Source organism: Dermochelys coriacea, chromosome 16 (genome assembly GCF_009764565.3).
Source record: "Dermochelys coriacea isolate rDerCor1 chromosome 16, rDerCor1.pri.v4, whole genome shotgun sequence".
Classification (NCBI taxonomy): Eukaryota; Metazoa; Chordata; order Testudines; family Dermochelyidae; genus Dermochelys; species Dermochelys coriacea.
Window position 1 is genome coordinate 13787860 of NC_050083.1, and position 18582 is coordinate 13806441.

The window sequence follows — 18582 nt, forward strand, 5'->3', positions numbered from 1 at the left end:
TGCGAATACAGACTAACATGGCTGCTACTCTGAAGCCCTCTAATGACAGACTCAAAGAGCTCAATCTATTTAGCGTAACAAAGAGAAGGTTAGCGGGTGACTTGATTACAGTCTGTAAGTATCTACATGGGTAGAGTGACCAGATGTCCCACTTTTAAAGGGACAGTCCCATTTTTTGGGACTTTTTCTTATACAGGTGCCTATTACCCCCACCCCCCGTCCCATTTTTTCACAATTGCTACAGTAACCCTATACTTGGAGAACAAATATTTAATAATGGGCTCTTCCGTTTATCAGAGAAAGGTCTAACATGATCCAATGGCTGAAGTTGAAACACATTCAGATGGGAAATAAGGTGTACATTTTTAAAGGTGAGAGTAATTTAACCATTGGAGCAATTTACCGAGGGTCATGGTGGGTTCTCCATCAGTGGCAGTTTTTAAATCAAGATTGGATGTTTCTCCAAAATATCTGCTCGAGGAATTATTTCAGGGAAGTTCTGTGGCCTATGCGATGAGGAGCCTGTCAGACTAGATGTTCACCATGGTCCCTTCTGGCCTTGAACTCCATGAATATTTGAGCTGGGAATTCTACCTCCCAAGTGCAGTACCGTAAAAGAGGCTCTGAACCATTGTAAGTACCCTGTTGGTTTGATATGACCACCAAAGAGAAGTATATTTTCACCCACATGTTTCCTGTCTCCATATCAAGGCGGAGAGTTTCAATCCATTGCAGTTTAGCACAAGACCTTGACTGTGCCCAGATGGTTCTGCTACCAAGGCTCTTGGCCATTTCACCCGGGGGACGGATGGATAGCGATATGAAAATTCCCCTCCTTGTAAGGTTCCCCCAATCAGTTCTTTCACCCATTCCTCTGTGCTTCTCCACAGAGTTTTTTACCTTCTCCATGGTGGAGGAAGGAGCTTTTTCTCCATGGTGGAGGGAGGAGCTTTTCCTCCATTGTACCCCCAGGAGGGGGAGATGGTGATGCCCTATTCCCAGCATGCTCTGGGGAGATTTCATTCTCCCCAACTGAGTGTGTGAAAGGATGGCTCCTCATGAGGTGAGGGGAAAGGATCCGTATTTCTTAGAGGCAAGGAGCCCCTCCCCATGTGAATAGAGCTGGTCAGGAATTTATTGACAAAAACGGTTTTTCATCCGAAAATGCCAGTTTGTCAAAACCCCGAAACTTTTCAAGGGAATGGTCGGTTAGGACATAAATTCCTGTTTCAACAAATTGTTAAAAAAAAAAGTTTCAAAATGATTGAAATGTCCCATGTTGACATTTTCTAAATGAAAACTTTTTTGTTTTTTTGGTTCAAAATAACTTTTCATTTTGAAATCGACATTACTCTTTGGTTAAAAAAAATTAAAAGGTTGACATTGAAACAAATTTTTTTGAAGTTATCGAATCGAAGCATTGCAAATGACCCAAACTTAAAGAAAATATTTTTTTGCATGTTTGATTTGCAAAATTTTTTGAGATTTTGACTTTTTGTCCTATTTCAGGCTGGGGAAAATTGTTGGAATCTTGAAAATTTTCCCAGGATAGGAAAACCATTCCCTTCTCAGCTCTACCTGTCATCCCGTTTTCTGTAGTTGTCTCCTTTGGCCTCAGTCAGGCCAGCCCCTGAACTATAAAATCTAGTATTAAAATCCAGCTCCTTCCCACACGGCTGTTGCTGCTGGGAGAAAACTGACAATGGGGAAGGGACCCCCCAGCCAGCCTGACCCTGGTGAGCTTGAGGGAGAGTGTTTACATTTCAGGCAGTGAGGAACAAAGCTCCCTTCCCACAGATTCCCCCTGCAGCAGCCCACCCTGTGATGTAAAGAGCCCTTTTCAGTACAACAAAAGGCTCTTAGATTGCCTGATTTCCTGCTGTTATCTGTGCACATACCCTGGGCTCTCCAAGCAGAGCCTGACCATTTATCCAGAGGTGAAAAGAGGCTCAGGAAACACCCTACAGTGTTCCCACTCCCACAGCAGTTTGGAGACCAAATGGTGATGGGCTGTGGAAATGCACGCGCACGCACACAAACAAATGGGGGATTTGCGTATATACACACACACACACACACACACACACACACACACACACACACACACAATTTGCTTGTGCATGCAGTACTGCAGCATGGTCAGGGCCATATTCACCAGCTGGCCCACAGGGCTCTGACCAGTTCAGAGGTGAAAAGAGGCTCAGGAAACACCCTACGGTGTTCCCAGTCCCACAGCAGTTTGGAGACCAAATGGTGATGGGCTGTGGAAATGCATGCGCACGCACACAAACAAATGGGGGATTTGCTTATATACACACACACACACACACACGATTTGCTTGTGCATGCAGTACTGCAGCATGGTCAGGGCCATATTCACCAGCTGGCCCACAGGGCTCTGACCAGTTCAGAGGTGAAAAGAGGCTCAGGAAACACCCTACGGTGTTCCCAGTCCCACAGCAGTTTGGAGACCAAATGGTGATGGGCTGTGGAAATGCATGCGCACGCACACAAACAAATGGGGGATTTGCTTATATACACACACACACACACACACACACACACACGATTTGCTTGTGCATGCAGTACTGCAGCATGGTCAAGGCCATATTCACCAGCTGGCCCACAGGGCTCTGACCAGTTCTGGAGGTAGCCCAGTGAGTGGGTGGAGCAAGTGAGGGATGCTATGTGGGTAGCCGGCTGGCAGATGTTAAGCAGCTGTGCTGTGGCAGCCAGCCTAGGTGGTAGCCACAAGCACTTGCCAGCCTGTGGGCAGGAGGGAGGGGAGGAGTGGAGAAGGGGGCATTAGACACAACTCGGGGGTGGGGGGAAAAAGCACTCTAGCATCTTGGGAGTGAGCGCCATATGGGCGTTGATCCTGAGACACGCTGAGCACCTTCCCCACCCGCTGACGTCAGCAGAACTTGAGGGCGCAGGATCAGGCCCTCGAGCATTGCTTTGGTGGTGATCTGATGGGGTGAGCAGTTCGAATAGGGTGCTGGGGGGGAGGCTGCTCCAGCCTTGCTTATGGCACAGGTCTCTTCCAGTGCAGACCTCAGGCCCCGGGCTTGCTCTGGCATAGCTGGATTCTGATTGGCTCCTGTTTCCCTTACCTGCCCTCTTCTTCCCCTCTCCTGCACTCACGCAGAGAGGGGTCATGACTTCACTAGGATACAGCCTTCCATTTACAGCTGGGTTGGGCTCCTGATGTGTGTGTGGGGGGATGGTTATCAGGGGCTCCCCAGTCTTGTGTGCTGAACTCCGTTCCCTCCAGGCCTCTCATACCATTGGAAATCTCCAGCTGAATTACAGTGCCCCATGGATGCTGCCCCCACAACGTCGGAGGGGCAGGCAGAGGGAGGCTGGTGGGATTTGGGCTGCTGAGCATACAGCACCAGAGCAGCTGGGAGGTGCTGCAGTGGCAGCAGCAGAGAGAGGAGAGCGAGCCTCGTCACACAGACGAGAGATCAATAACTAATTTCGCTGCAGCAGCAGCTCGGGGTTCTTTCCAATAATTGTAAGCTAGCAGTTGGGAATGAGGCTCTCGCCACCGCTCCCCAGTAACCTGCACGCGATCGATCGACAACACCACTGGGGCAGCGGGAAAATTCATTTCTCTCCTTTTCTTTCCTCTCCTCCTCCACCCCGCCTCCTCCCATGTTTGCTTTTTTCCGAAAGTTCTTCTCTCCTGAGCGTAGGGTCAGCGAGTCCCAACCCTCAGGTCAGCAGATGGGATAGGAGCTCCCAAGCCACCGTCCAGCAGTGCAGAGTCCACCCTGCGTTTTTGGGGGCTGGGGGTTCTTACTTTAGATACGCATCTTATTTTGTGGTCTCTTATAGGGAGTCAGCACTTCTGGGTTTCTCTCAGGGCTGTGCCATTGAATACCTCCGGGTCCTTGGCCCCACACTGCCTCAGTTTCCCCATTAGTATGTGGATATAATAATTAGAGATGGGTCTGAATCGAAACTCTGGACTTGAGCCTCCCATCTCAAGCCTGGGTCTGAATTTCAGTACCAGTCACCTTAACGGACTGAACCAAAACCTTGGATCCGAGCTCTGGCAAACTGTGGCATGCTTGAAATCTGAATCCAAATTTTGCAGGTTTTTCCCACCTCCAGAAACAATATCTCCCTCCTTCCCAGAATGCTCCACTGTCTTTCATAAAACCTGTACTGATAAGAGCTAACGGCAATTTGCCTTCATCTCATGCGACAGGGACAAGAGAGTCTGAATTCGCTTCCAGCTGGTGGTGTGGAACAACCCCCAGAAAGTTCCTGGGGAGCTGTGGATTTGATAACATTTATAGACTTGTTGATTGGATCCTTCTGTGTCGGGTTCTCTGTTGCTTTGGGTTTTTAGCCCTTTGGCAGCACTCAGCACCTCTGACCGTGTGACCTGTTTGCAGTGTGTTCCTGGGCTGTCACAACGGCTTTGGCTTTGTTTACAATATCGATCAGCAACACCTCTCATGGGTCCATTTTTACTGAGCCTTCAGCTTTGCGCATTGCTCTGCATTAGGGCTCAGTGATAGGATCCTTTAGCTTGCTCTTCTGGCCGTTCATCCCCCAGATCTACATACCCTGGGCTGTGATTTCTCCTCCAGCTGCTTACTCCATATTCTTACAGGTCACATGATTTAGTTAGATCTTGTCTTCACTGGGTGAGCAGTGCAAACCCCTAGAGCCAGATTCCCAAAATGCTCAGCACCCACCACCAAAGCCAGATTTCCAGACACACTTGGAGATGACCACTTTTGAAAGTCCAGCTCCAGTTGTGGGTGCCAAGCTGTTGAAAATCAGACCCTGAACATTTTTGAAAATCTGGTCTTTGGTGCTGACACAATTTACACACAGCTTGCACTGGTGCAGTTTACTCCAGTTTCAAAGTGGTGCAGCTATGCTGGTGGCTAGAATCCCAGAGTAGACAACGTCTTTGCTTAAATCCCACTCATACAGACATCTTGCTAATGGCTCATGTGCTTCTTCAACCAGTTTGGTAATTCCAATTGATGCTATTTTCCTGAGCCTGAGTGCTGTACAGTAGTGTTTATTGTTCATCTAGCACCATTGATGTGCATGGCATTTACAGACATGTAAGAAGACAAGAGCTCTGCTGTATGCATATTTTTGTAGCTGTGTTGGTCGCAGGATGTTAGAGACAAGGTGGGGGAGGTACTATCTTTTATTGGACCAACTTCTGTTGGTGAGAGAGACAAGCTTTTGAGCTTACACAGAGCTGCTCTTCAAGTGTGGGAAAGGTAACAAAAGTGTCACAGCTTCATATGAGGGCAAACGGATAGTTCAGCATGAGTAGTTAGCTCATTGAAGTCAATGGGTTTTGGATCAAGCCTATAGTTTGGGCATTGTCAATGGATCTGTCACTAGAACATCTTCCATCTCCAGAACATACAGGCTGAGACTGTTGCTTAATAAGAAGGAAGGCTTGGAATCACTGGTCAAAGCTACCATTTCCCCAAGGCTTGGCTACTGGGATTTGTTTGCTGATGCTCCCGATGACAGTCACTGAAGAATGCTGCAGCCCTTGTTGTAAACTTTGTCCCTAATTTAAGATTCCCTTTCACTGGTTTCCCATGAGCTTCCATATTAATTCAACTCCACTCTAACTATGGACTCCTGCATAATTTCTAAGTGTTGTTGTTCACCTTTAAGGCATTTAATGACTGTGGTCCTCTACATGTCCTGGACCATCAAACAAGGTTGGAATCTCAGGCCATTTGGTTTGTCCAAATTACTTCTTAAAATATCTGTGACAAAGGGTCGTTAGTAACTGCTCCATGATGGCAGAACTCACTTTAGCGTCCAGTTCTCTTCATAGGAGGCAGTTCTGAACAATAAAAGAGGTCTCATCAGTGCAGGGGTCTTTTCTCTTGATTGGCCTATAAAGTGTTTGTCGTAGCTTTAGATCACTTTTAAACGTTTGATTCTCCATGATAGGCCTAATTTTCACTTGGGCTTTACATTCGCCAAGACTAAGCCAATTTCCCAGGCATCATTTTATACTTGGGCAGAATTTCCCTGGAACATTTGAGTCAAATGAGGAGAATTCACAAGGTAATTCCACTTCTTGAATCTTTTCTTGAGTCATTGTGGCAGTAGCTCTAAGGTGAATATAAAGAAATCCCCCCATTATGGTATGACTTGATACAACTCAAAATCAGCTCTACGTCTGGGGCATATGGTATGCTCATGGGATTTTGTATTTGCACAAAACCTCCAGTGAAGGAGTAGCATCACATGAATTCATAGGAATCATGATGTGTTTGCACACAATTTGCAGCAGAAAAAGGGGCTAAATTTCACAATTTTTGCACTGCAAATTGTCTGTCCAGCTCTAACGAGAACTCGGAAAGAGTTTGGGTTAGGTATCACAAACATGAAGTTATTTAATGTTTTCTGTGTTTATTAACAAAGAATGTCAGGGTTTGTGTGAAGTGTGAACCCTTTACACTGGTAAGCAGTTCTACTCACTAGTGGTTCTGTTGGAGTCAACAGAACTACTTCCGTGAGTAAGTATTCACCAGCATGAGTAAAAAGTTCACAATCCAACATTTACACAATTATCCTCTAGAACAATTTCTTGCCCTAAGCTAACGGCTTCAGGTTCGACATGCCCAGCTATGTTGGGCCAATACCTGTAGATTGCTGGTTTAACTTCTGCAATAGCTAATTGCTGAAGGAATTGAAATATGAGCTTTCATGTTTTAGTCCAGAGCATGTGTTTGTATGTTATAATCACAATGAATTACATCCCAAATCTCTCTTCATTACAAAGCCGTTTATAAACTTTGTCCACCACTGAAATGCAGCCACTTCTTGGTTGGGACACAACAGCTGTTTAAGAGCATACAGCCAAACAAGACATGAACTGAAGACAGAAGGTGCTGCCTCCAGTTGAAACTGCAGGGGGGATTGAGGCTGGCAGTTCGTAATTGCCCAAATTGGCATTTGGCCGGGGCATCAAGACTAATTATACTATACTTGTGAAAAAGGGTGGTGAGACCTAAAGACCACAGGTTTTCTGAGTCTCTGCAGGCACCTCCTGGAGCACAGCGCCCCCTAGCACTGGGCTGGGTCATTGATTCATGACTACACCGAGGGCAGAGAGCCATCTACCTGAATCCCCAGCACACCTCTTTGCTGTTTTGGTGTGGTGTTGTTTGTAGGAGTGTGAAGGTAGGTTAGTGTGTGTGTGTGACTGTGCGTATTGAGCTCTGTGTCTTTGCACGTGTGTGTGTGTGTGTGAGAATGCACTGTTAGTTTGAGTGTGTGGATATTTGTATGAACACACTAGCTGCCCTAGGAGCATGTTTGTGGCGAGCTGGATGTGCTAGAGGAGGGAGGGGTTTGCACGTTGAGGGGGAAGAGAGACTTCTCTCCTCTAGGTGTGGCTGAAGTTCAAAACTATCTGGAAGTTGCCAGTGCCTGCAAGTCTATGATTCGCACACAGGGCAATGAAGTGAAATCTTCCTTTGAAGCGAAGGGCCCTGCTCTACCCATAATCTCTGTGCAGAGCTCCCATTGATGGAGCTGCTGTTGCTTAGGCTGAGTGAATTGTGCTACTTGAATCTGATCACTAGCCCATTAGAAAGCAGATCCCCATCCTGGCCTTCTAGGTCAAAGGCTTTAAAATGTGCAGGACTTAAATGGGGACTAAAGTCCAGTAACGGGAGGGAGGCGGAGGTGCCAGATACAGAGGCAAGAAACCACCTCCATCTACTGTGCTACCCCATCTGAAACATAGCGGCCATTGATGGGAACAACCAGTCCATAACTCTGGCAACCAATGCCCATGCTTGGAGCGAGTGAGCGCTCCCATTGGCTCGCAGAACTTTCAGCCAGCTGCCCACGTCCTCCCCCATTTGCTGCCAGAGTTGTGCGCCCCCTTGCTAGCCCCCACCCCACCCACAAAGGGTCCTGGCCCAATGGAGCATGGTCCCTTGCCGTGACTGACAGCAGGAGAACACAAATCGCCCCAGTGACAGCTGCCCATGCGGCTCCTTTAAGAAACCCACCACCAGCTCCAGCAATCAGCTCAAGGTCACAGCAGGAAACCTGCAGACTTGGCAGCATGGAAAGGAGGGAGGGAAGATGAGAAAAGAGAGAGAGTTGGTTTGAGATGAGAAAGAAAGAAGGATAGTGAAAGGTCGAGCTAAGGAAGGATAATGGGGGAGGGAACAAAGGGAAGAAAGAGAGAGAGAGAGGAGGAGTGGGGAAAAAGGATGGAGATCCTGCAATGTAGGAAGCAGGTTTGGTACCAGTGTGTTACAAATATAGACAATAAACTGTTCATAGTGTAGTTCTGTCTGAGCCTTGAGACTCTGCCTGCTTCCCCTTCAGAGCCTGCACCCTTCCAGTTGAGCAGGGGGGCCTGACCCCCAGTACAGCAGTTCTTTAAACCAGAGACAGAGACCTGCATTGGCATATCTCCATCTTCTCCCCAGGCCAGATTCTGCTTCTAAACCAGGATTTAGCAAAGCACTGAAGCATGTGCCAATGTCCATAAGCACGGGCCCAGATTTTTAAAGGTACGTAGGCATTGTTCAGCATTGCAACTCCTGACCACCAGGAGCCTAAGTCTCATTTTCAAAAGGGATTTAGACATTTACGAGCCAAAACCCCATTGACTGTCATGAGATTTTGGCTCCTAAGTTTTAATTTGTAGAACTAAAATGAGTTATTTCTCTCTCTCCATTCCCTCCCTGTTTTTTTGTGGAATTTGCTCATTTCTCCAAGGAGCTAAAAAAAACCCATTAAAATTCACTCCTGACTCTAGTGAGTTGAGGTGCATTATCAATTGTATCTTTGCTGTGGATTCCATTGTGTTGCTTCATTCAGGATCCAAGTCACTTTTCAAACAGGGCTTGTGTATAGTGTCAGGAGTCCATTGCCATGACAGTGGGTGCTCAGTAGCCCACAGGAGGCAACTGATTTGCAAGCAGGCTGACAGTATTAAAAACTTGAGCCACTGGCCTCCTAATTGGCGAGCAGTCCATAGTCATCAATACACTGCTGAACTACAGTGGCCATGTGGAAGTATTTTTTAAAGTCACATTTTTTTTTCTTTCTGTAATCCTAATTTTGACATTTTGCGGGGTTGGGGTGGGGGAGAGAAATCAGGGTTCTTCAGTCTTCCTTTACTTTAATGTCTTACACAGCATCTAGCAATTGTCAACACTGAATACATAGGAACAATACTATAAAAAAAAATCCCTTCCTTTATGAGCATAGAGTCTATTCTCACTTCCATGGGAATAACTCGGGCAGAGGAGAGGGAAACCAGTGAGTTGAAAAGTTGCTGAGTTTCCTATTCATTCTTCCATTAGGTACAAGGTTTACCAAATTCCAAATAGCTCCCTGCAAAAGAAGCCAGGAGTCCCATGCTCTTAACCCAGGGATCCCCTACATTTTGGGACATCTGTAGAGAACATCTATATGGATGCCCTTTGCCACCACTCTGCTGCCTAGTCCCATGGTCTCCCACTGGACTCTGGATAGCAAGAACTGATCTCCCAGCCATGTCCCCCTCCTCATGGATTTGCCTTATGCTTTTTGAGTCCTCACGATTCCCATTTTCAAGCTTTTCTCCATAACCAAGAAGACTAGAAGCTTACTTTAAGCTGAAGTTCTCCAGCAGTAGCAGGGACTGGTGCTTTAAGAAAACATGGACTATCATGAGACTTGTGGCAAAATCACAAGTGCTGAATGTTGGCAGCACTGGGATTTGTTTGCTATAAATCTGCAGCCTTAACTTTACCATAATGAAACTTTTTGTATTTAATTTCCCACCTTTTTATTTTTTTAATGAAAAGACAACAGTACTGCCAACAGTACTGCAGCACGTTGGGATTATGCAGTTTTGTACTGTTTCCCAGGCAAGAGGTTCTTGCTGATATTCATCCTACATGTTCTCTTTCTTAATCTCATCTCTTTATTCCTAGTTCCACCTTTTTTTTTTAAATACCCTAAACGTTCCTCCCCCTCATTGGTGTCTGTACTGTTCAAAGATGTATAGACAGTAACATCCTGCTGCGAGGTGCACCAAAATAGTTATATTAACAGACCTGATTGCTTTATGGCTTGCTCCCACTGAAGTCAATGGGAGTTTTGCACTGGCTTCCACACTTACTGAGTCAGGCCCTTAATAGGCATCTGGTGAAAAGGCCTTGGCCACCAAGGAAATATACTGTGGTGAATCTGCTGAGAGGCAGATGCACTCATTTTCTATCTCCACCCCAGGGAGTGATAGATCAGTAAGAGAGGAAAGAGCAGAACCAGCCCCTTAATTTTACATCTTGGAACTAGGTAGCAGGGTGAATGAGTAAACTTTGCCTGGTAAAAAGTAACTCGGTGGTTCAATAACTGGTGTATCCCCTTATTTATTGTAACTCAATTCTTTTTGAACCATTGTGCATGAAAGGGATATTGATGCTCTCTGGCATTTTGTGGTTAAGCAAATGTTGGATAAATACAAATTTTGTTGAAAGATGTATGTCAGATGTGTAAACCAGAAGGGATTCATCTTAACAGATCTGACTTTTATTGGGTCAGTTTTCGCTTTCTTTTGATCGTTACTTGCATGGGGAGTTTATTCCTTCATTCTGGTCCTCATCCAGAGTCCACTGAAGTCTATGGGAATCTTGCAGTTGACTTCGTGGGGTTTCGATCAGGCCCTCTGGCCAAATTTTCAAAAGAGTTTTACACTCAAAATTGGGGCCAGATTTTCAACAGAGCTCAGCATGTTAGATGCACATCGGGTGCTGAGCTCCTCGGAAAAACTGGACCTCTGTGTCACCCTGGGAGCTGCAAACTTGAAAATCTGTCCCTAGATTTCCCCAGGGAAAGCCAGCTCTCAGGCTGCTTCAGGCATCTGGTCTAGCAGAGCAGATGCTCTTGGATTAGAGCTCCTGGTTCAGTTCTTGGCTCCGCTATTATTTTGCTGTGTGATCTTGGATAAATTAGTCTAACCTCTCTGTGCTTCAGTTTAGCCCTCTGTGAAATAGGCCTCATGGTATTTACCCATCTCTCAGGGGGCAGTGAGGCTAATTCATTCGTGTTTATGAAGTGCTTTGAGATTATCACCCAAAAGACATGACGTAAGAATGAAGCATGGTGGTAAAAATCTTCAAACTTGGGTGCCTAAAATTAGGTACCATGTTTAGGCACCTAAATAAGCCTCCTGCTTTTCACTGATTTCCCGGGTAGGTGTGGGTGGCGAGACCTATTGAGACATCACCCCCCCCAGATACTTTCCCAGCCCTGCAGCAGGAAACAACCCACTCTTTTGGGTCTCCTCCTGTTCCCCAGGAGAGGTATCGGCAGTGTCTCTCATGCTGATAAAAACTTTCACACCGGCAGAAACATTTGAAGTCCAACCCACCCTTGTGCCCAGTGCTGTTTCCGCCTTAAGAGGCCAATGGTATTTTAGGGTCGATATCAGTAAATCTCTCCTTGCTGAGGTGTTGGTTTCTAGGCTAGCAGTGGCGCTCTCGCTTCCCCTCTGGAGGAGATTTCCCGAGTGGAAAGTGTCTTGCGATAAATCCTGAGTCGCCTCCTGGCCTGCGCTGGCTCTATTGACACAGCTGTATATCTCACAGCTGTATCCGTAACCCCCAAGAGGAAGCTCTCTCTCTCTCTGCAGCGCGGTGCTTACAGATCAGGACTCCTGTCCAAGGTGGTAATCAATACAGGGGAAGAGCAGGCTGTCGAGATTATGGATAGCAGTGAGAGAGAGAGAGAGAGAGAGAGAGAAGAGCCCAGCCTGCGAGGCGTCTGCCCTCCCCTAACAATAAGCAGCAGGCTTGTCAGCAGAGGCTTGGAGAACACAGTCAGCACAATTTTATCTAACCTACCGTGGTGAGCCAAGGAGCTCTGCAAGTCCAGGCTCCGGGTTTGGAGTCTTTAAGAAGCAGGTTTCGTGGATGCAGTTCCTCAGACAAACGATCGGGGAGCTGGCAAGCTCTCGTGGGAGCTCTGATTGTATCTTTTTTTTTTTTTTTTTTTTGCACACATGCGCTGCATAGCTAGAGAGAGATGTCTGTCCTCCAGAAATGCGCATAGTCTAGATGATAGAGCTCCTACAGTGGTGTGCCAAGACGAGTCGTTCTTTGCTTATTCGAGTCTTACTGGGGGCTAAGGGTCAATGACATTTAGGAAAAGGACAGTATTAGAACCATTTATCCCTCCCCACTCACAAACGTGTGTGTGTGTGTCTGGAGCCCAAACTTCCACAGAGCTCATGATTGGAGCTAAAAGGCTTGGCATCCCTTTGGATTAATCTCCTAGTCATTGCCCCATGGCAGTAGTGGCTGAGATCCCCGTGGTCCTGATAAGCTGTGGCTTGCTTCTTCCCTCAGACAGGGCCTCGTCTAAAGCACATTGCAGTCAGTGGTTGATTTCAGTGGGTTATGAGCCAGGCCTATAAAGAATAAATGAAAACAGGATTCCCCCGGGAAAAGGCCCCAGCTGATGTAGGGTAATTTCCAATACCTTTTACTCCCCTTCTATGCATTTATCTTCCTCACATCTCCAAGAATAGCTACGCACATGCTAACCAAAATGGTGCCCTGAGTAGCAGTCGCCTTTTCAATTAAAGGGACGCTCCAGGGTAAAGTAGGCCAAAATTTAGGGTTGGAGCAGCAAGGGGCTTTCACAGTGACTAATATCACTCAAATGTTTTTTCTAATTTAAACAAAAATTAATAGAAGCATTACACACACACACACACACACACACACACACACACACACACACACACACACAATTTAAACACATTCCTAGTGGAAATCTAGCACTACTACAGTGCTGCATTGTCTGGGTTTCCAGTATATGAAAGGAAATTGCTTATAAATGGAAAGTGAAACTAAGTCCAAGCCAAGTGAAAAGCAAAGAAACAATTTAGGTGGTGAAAAACAAATGAGATTTTAAAAATTCTTCTCACTTTGATAATCCAAAATCATCTCATTCAGAGTGAAATCCATTGCTCTGCACAGAGCTAGCGCATGCATCCCTTATATGGTGCATAAGTCTTTGACGGCTCTCTGCACAGGGATAGATTTCAACTTATGGCTGATTCTCATTATACTAAGGCTCCTTTACACCACTCTGGCTGTATAAAGAGGGTTTAGATTTGGTGTAAATATTCTTTACTCCCACTCCAAAGTCCTTTTACATTGCCAGATCAGTGTCAAGGTGGCCTCTCTGTAAATGAGAACTGGTCTTTAAATTTTTAGTAAAGTTTTAATGTGTGTTAATAAGACTGTAAATTCCAGTGTCAACACTACACAAATGTGTGTTGCAGGAGACAAATGTTTGTGTCCTGTCTTACAATCACATTAGTTAACAGGTGTTAAAACGTCTAAAAATACAAGTGTAATCAAACCCTAATAGAAAATCAAGTGTCCTCAGTTCCTGTTGCCGGCAATGAGAGTTGCGGGGGCTATGCCGCGATGAGTAGGAGGGCCGCTGCGGTGCGCCTTGAAGCCTAGGGCGTGGGCCCGGGTGGAGCTGCCGCAGGTGCAGATCTTGGTGGTGGTAGCAAATATTCAAACGAGAACTTCGAAGCCCGAAGACGTGCAAATCGGTTGTCCGACCTGGGTATAGGGGCGAATGTCCTCAGTTAAGAACTCTAAAGTCTGGAAATGCCCGCACTCCCCCAATTCTGCCCCTGTGCATTGAGATGCAATCTTTGTTTGACCACGTACCATCTTCTCAAATAATATGGTGTGACTTCAACTCTCTACCCCCAGCTGTTTCTTCTGCAGAGGCAAGCAAACAAAATTCACAAGATGTTCCTTTCCCATGAAGGAAGCGCTGTTTTGTTTTCCCCTCGCCTTGTTCTCCAAACTGGCTGAATGGTTTAGATTCCAACTTTGCAGATGAATTCATCTGCAGGCAGAGGCCAAAGCCTGGGATATTTCAGCGCTCCAAAGTGAACATTTCAGAAGTGACTGAAAAACATTCGGTTTGTCAAGCATCAGTTGGGAGTTCGAATGGACCCAGCAGCAAGGGAGTTGCTAACAGTCAGGGAATTAGAATGGAAATTGCAGAAGTAACTTGGGGAAAAGGGCAGTATTGTCAGCTGAGAGGGGAATGGTCTGGGATGTCAAAGTCCTGGCTTCTGTTCCTGGCTCTGCCATTCACCTGCTCTGTGACACTGATCAAGTCACTTTGCCTCTCTTTCCCCTACAAGCTTGTATCTGCTTGTGAATTATTTTCGCTATATTATTTATATATATATATATATATTATTTGTATTGGCTCCTAGATCTCCTAGAGCTCCAGGCATGGGCCAGGCCACTCTTGTGCAGAACACTGTACAAACACAGAACAAACTGACGGCTGCCCTGCCCCAGAGAGCTTCCAGGCTAAGGATCAGACGAGAGCCAACAAATCAGTAGAGACAGATGAGGGAGCACAAGGTAACTATGAGACAATATTGGTTGGCAGGATGGGCCGTGCTCAGTGCCCCAGCTTCCTAGCCAGTGTCAAGTTTTTTTGTAGGCATCACGGCAAAGGGGAGTTTTAGATGTATTAGTACTTAGAAGGTAAACTCTTCACTGTGTGTATGTCCAGCACCCTGATCTTGGTTGGGATCTCTAGGTGCTAATGTAAAAGTAATAATAACTGGACTATAGCAGTCATGCCTGCTGCCGTTCTAATGAGCAATGCATATAAGGAATTCTTATTTACATTTATGGGGCTAAATTGTGGTGTTGTTTACACCTGTTGTACCATTGGAGGTTAACTGGGGATTGTGTGGCTGTAAATGAGAGCAAAATTTGACCTGTTATTTTTATGCTGACGGTGCCCCTTTAGCATAATGAAGAAGATTGTTCTGCAGTAAAGGATTGCAGGTGTTGCCCTCCTAAAATAGATATGGGGAAACAATGCAAAATACCAAGGGAGAAAGGATGGATTGTAACTCAAATCGTTAGCTTGGATTTGATTATGAAATAACCTTGAGCTACAGGTGTTAGGTCCTGGATTAACAGGGATTATTTGAAGTCAGAAGCTCAGGACAGAGACATTTTGGCAAATGCATTCTGAATCAGGTTTGCTCCACCAACGTCACCCACATAGTGATGATTCTGACCATAGAGAGCCTGAAGAAAGACTAGAAAGTCAATCTCTTACTCACTGCCACTTTACCGTGACAAATGTAACCATAGAGATCCTTTAAGAGAGGCTAGAAAGTAAACAGCCTTGTTGAGTTTGGCAGAAAATAGTTTGCTGTTTGAGGGGAGGTGAGTCAAAGAAGAAAAAATGTTCATCTATTTTTGTTTTCTTCATGAGACTTTGGTCCTGAATTGCCATATGCAAGTTTCTTCCCAGTGTGGTTATTAGTGGTGTAAGCATAGTCAAGATTTCTGTTTGTAAGACCCATCTCCACTATGAATGACCGTCGCCCTTCCCATATACATGGGCCATGGCAAGCTACTCTCTTCCCCATCAGCAACCCTCGCCTCTGTGTTTGAGCTCATTCACTGCTGTGAAGGCTGTTTATAATTATCATCGCCCTGGAAAGAAAGGATAACAAGAGGACGAGGAGAGGAGGGAGAAGAAAGGAAGAGAGTGGAGAACCAAGAACATAAAAAGGAGGAGTAAAAGGGGGGAATTGTGGAGGAGAGAGGGAAGGAAATGAAGTGGGGTTGTGGAGAAGGTGAGACAAGATGGGAAAGGGAGAAGGTGGCAGAAGAGAGAGAAAGGAGGTGTAGAGAGAGAAAGAAGCATGGAGCAGCAGGGCTGGATTATTACTCTGTTGTTATTACCAGGCACATGTAACCAATACACCACAGGAGACATTTCTGTAGTTAGCAGCTGGGTGGTTTGCAGGAAGGTCTGTGCCCAGCTGGGTACCACTGTCTGTCCTGCTGGACAAGAGCTTTTGGAGACTTGTGTCCTGAGACGTGAAGGGTCCCCACCCTCACAGCATTGTGCCCACATACCCATTCACAGTGCATACCCCTTCTGCACAGATCCTCCCCAGCTCACGTACTTAACCCTTTCACGCATCTCCTTCTCCCTCACTCCACAAGGTCAAGTATGTGCACATCCCTCCATGCACCCAACTCCCCTCTGTCCGGCCTCCCGACTGCTCCCCCCCTTCGTGGCCAGCCCACAGAGCAGGAAGCCTCCTGCCCTAGCTTGGAAAGTCACTATCTTCTGAAGACTGTGTAGGCCCCCTGCAGCATGTGAAATGAGTTTGGTGGGTCTTGATCCAGTTCCCAGTGAAAGAGCACACACCTCCCCCCACAAACCAAGAAGCATAACCACGACTGGCAATAATTGGCTCCTTGTTGGCAGGTGCTAAAGACGGAAATGGCCCTGGAGGTTGTGGTTCCCTCTCGGCCCGAGTGCCTGTCCCGCTGGCCAGGGGGACATTGGCCAAGAGGTACAGGGAAGCTGGGACTGTTGTCTCCTTGCACCCCGCTCGCTCTGTGGACGGAGGACTTCCCTTGCTGGGGCACTCTAGGGGCAGCTTTCAACGGCACTGATGCTCCCGGTCATACTCGGAACTGGAGAATGGTGGAGAGCAGAGTAGGGAATGAACCTGGGGCCTGTTACTAACCAGGGCCAGACTCCTCTCTGGTGTAAGTCCTTTGGCTTTACTTGAGTTACACCAAGCTTTACTCTGGCCCTGGGGCTCTCCGGGTCGCTGCAAAGCCGTGGCATGCACGGTGGAGAAGGAAGGTGGCCCACTCCCTGGACAAGAAAGGCCAACTGCTACAGAAGACAGAGGAGAAGTGGGATGCAGACCCTGCCGCACTCCTGCCTCCTTTAACGGGAGCCGGCCGCTTGCCCAAAGCAGGAGAAAGCGCCAAGCCCGTACGGGGCCGGGCGGCGTCTGTGGATTACAAAACGACTGGAGCAAGGATTGAGGCTTTGCTTGTGACCTAGAAAAACGAGGCTTCTTGCGCTGACTCAGTCGGGACTTGGGCCGGAGCCAAAGCATTTCTGGAGCTCAGCTTGAGTCACCAGGTGCTGTCGTAACATTCTGTCCTGCTGCTGCATAGACAGCTGGGGAACGGCCCAGCCCCTCGCTGCGTGTGTGTGGGGGGACGGGTGCTGGGGTCAGCATTCAAGGGCAGCCACTCACTTCCTGTTTGGATGAAACGAGTGGAGGGAGACAGTGAGGGTCACCTCCCTTTCCCCATCCGGGCCAGGGCTAAAGCCAGAGTAGGTGACTTGCCCGTGGACACCCACGTCTGCTAAGCACTCAGCTCTGGCAGAGGACGAATGGCAGCTCATTTCCTCCCATTTAAGCTTGGATAGAGACAGATCTTTTAATCTCACCGCTGACCTAATGTGGCTGCTGGGCTTTTTAAAAGCAATCACCAGTGGGAAGGGTGCCAGCAGAAAACGAGACTCCCCCTCAGCCCTTGACAGCTTCTCCGTAGTGTGTTGACAAAGAGAGGTGCTGGATATTTGTCTCCACTCTGGGTGCTGGAGAGTTCAGAGGTTCATGCTATAATGTTGGGGGCTCAGCTGTGAGATCTCTCAGAAAAAGGCTTAGATATTTATAGGGGACTGGACTGCATGCAGAGTGCAGCCCGGCATCACATGGCAGGGCCTGAGCTGTAAACAAGCAGGCTGGAGAGCGAAGGAATGGGTTAACCCTTTCCTAGACTGTATGCATGTCTTTTTAATCAGCGAGGTGTAGGCAGTGCAGGAGATTGTATATGTGTGTTCTGTCCCTCAATTGCAAATGCCTTATATGCGCAAATGCAAACACTGTATTATAGAGAGATTGATGGTTGACACCACATGACAAAACCTACAACAAAGGTCAAAGGTAAACTGCCCCTTTCCCTGGACAGTTGCAGCCCTTCACAGTTGGGGATGAAAGCTGAAAAGTCCAGGGTCAGTGGATGCTGCCTTAGTTGTGCCAAGGTCTTGCACATTTAAGCTTCAGTGGTGAGTTCCCTGGCTCAGACTCTGATGGCTGTGGGGGTTGAATGTTTGCAAGGCAATTGGAGCTATTTGGAAGGGACTGGAGGTGGGAGATTACGGAGTTGAGCCAGAGGATCTCTTGTTCACTCCAGTGGGCATTGGATCAGTCTCTAATTGGTCCTTTGCAAACGTATGAAATGGGCACTGAAATCAAAGGAATTGGCACCTGCACATCTCAGGGCTGAGCTTGGCCAAGGATTTCTGCCCCAAGGAGCTTCCAGGCTAGCTCACTGGGACCCAGTGAAAATGGCAAGGGTAGGAGAAGAACCTGGAGAGACAAATGAGAAGATGGGGACTGGCGGGATTGGCAGGTACTTTGCCAAGAGCATGCCAGTATTGGGATCTGTATTTTTTGTGATATTCTTTGATTCATTGTTTCCTGCAAGTTTTTCTTGGATTGTCATTTCTTGACGTAACTTGCTGTAATTGATCAAACTGTTTGGTGACCCTTGAGAGAAGAATCTGGGAGAAGAACGAAAAGGAGACGATAGTGGCAGAGCACAGCTTTAACATAGCCTTGCAGCCAGATTTACACCTCCTGCAGATCTGTTGGCTCAGATGGCCCCTTAATGAAGCATAAATCAATGCAAAATTTGGTCTCTATGTTTCAAG

At 47.0% G+C, this 18582-nt stretch overlaps 1 long non-coding RNA gene across 1 annotated transcript; it reads left to right on the plus strand.

Moving 5' to 3' along the window:
• Window positions 1-277: 277 nt before the first annotated feature.
• Window positions 278-13620, plus strand: LOC122456927. The gene is made up of 3 exons (XR_006276104.1): window positions 278-288; window positions 5149-5151; window positions 13448-13620. It is a non-coding gene; the product is annotated as an uncharacterized LOC122456927 (long non-coding RNA).
• Window positions 13621-18582: the final 4962 nt, after the last annotated feature.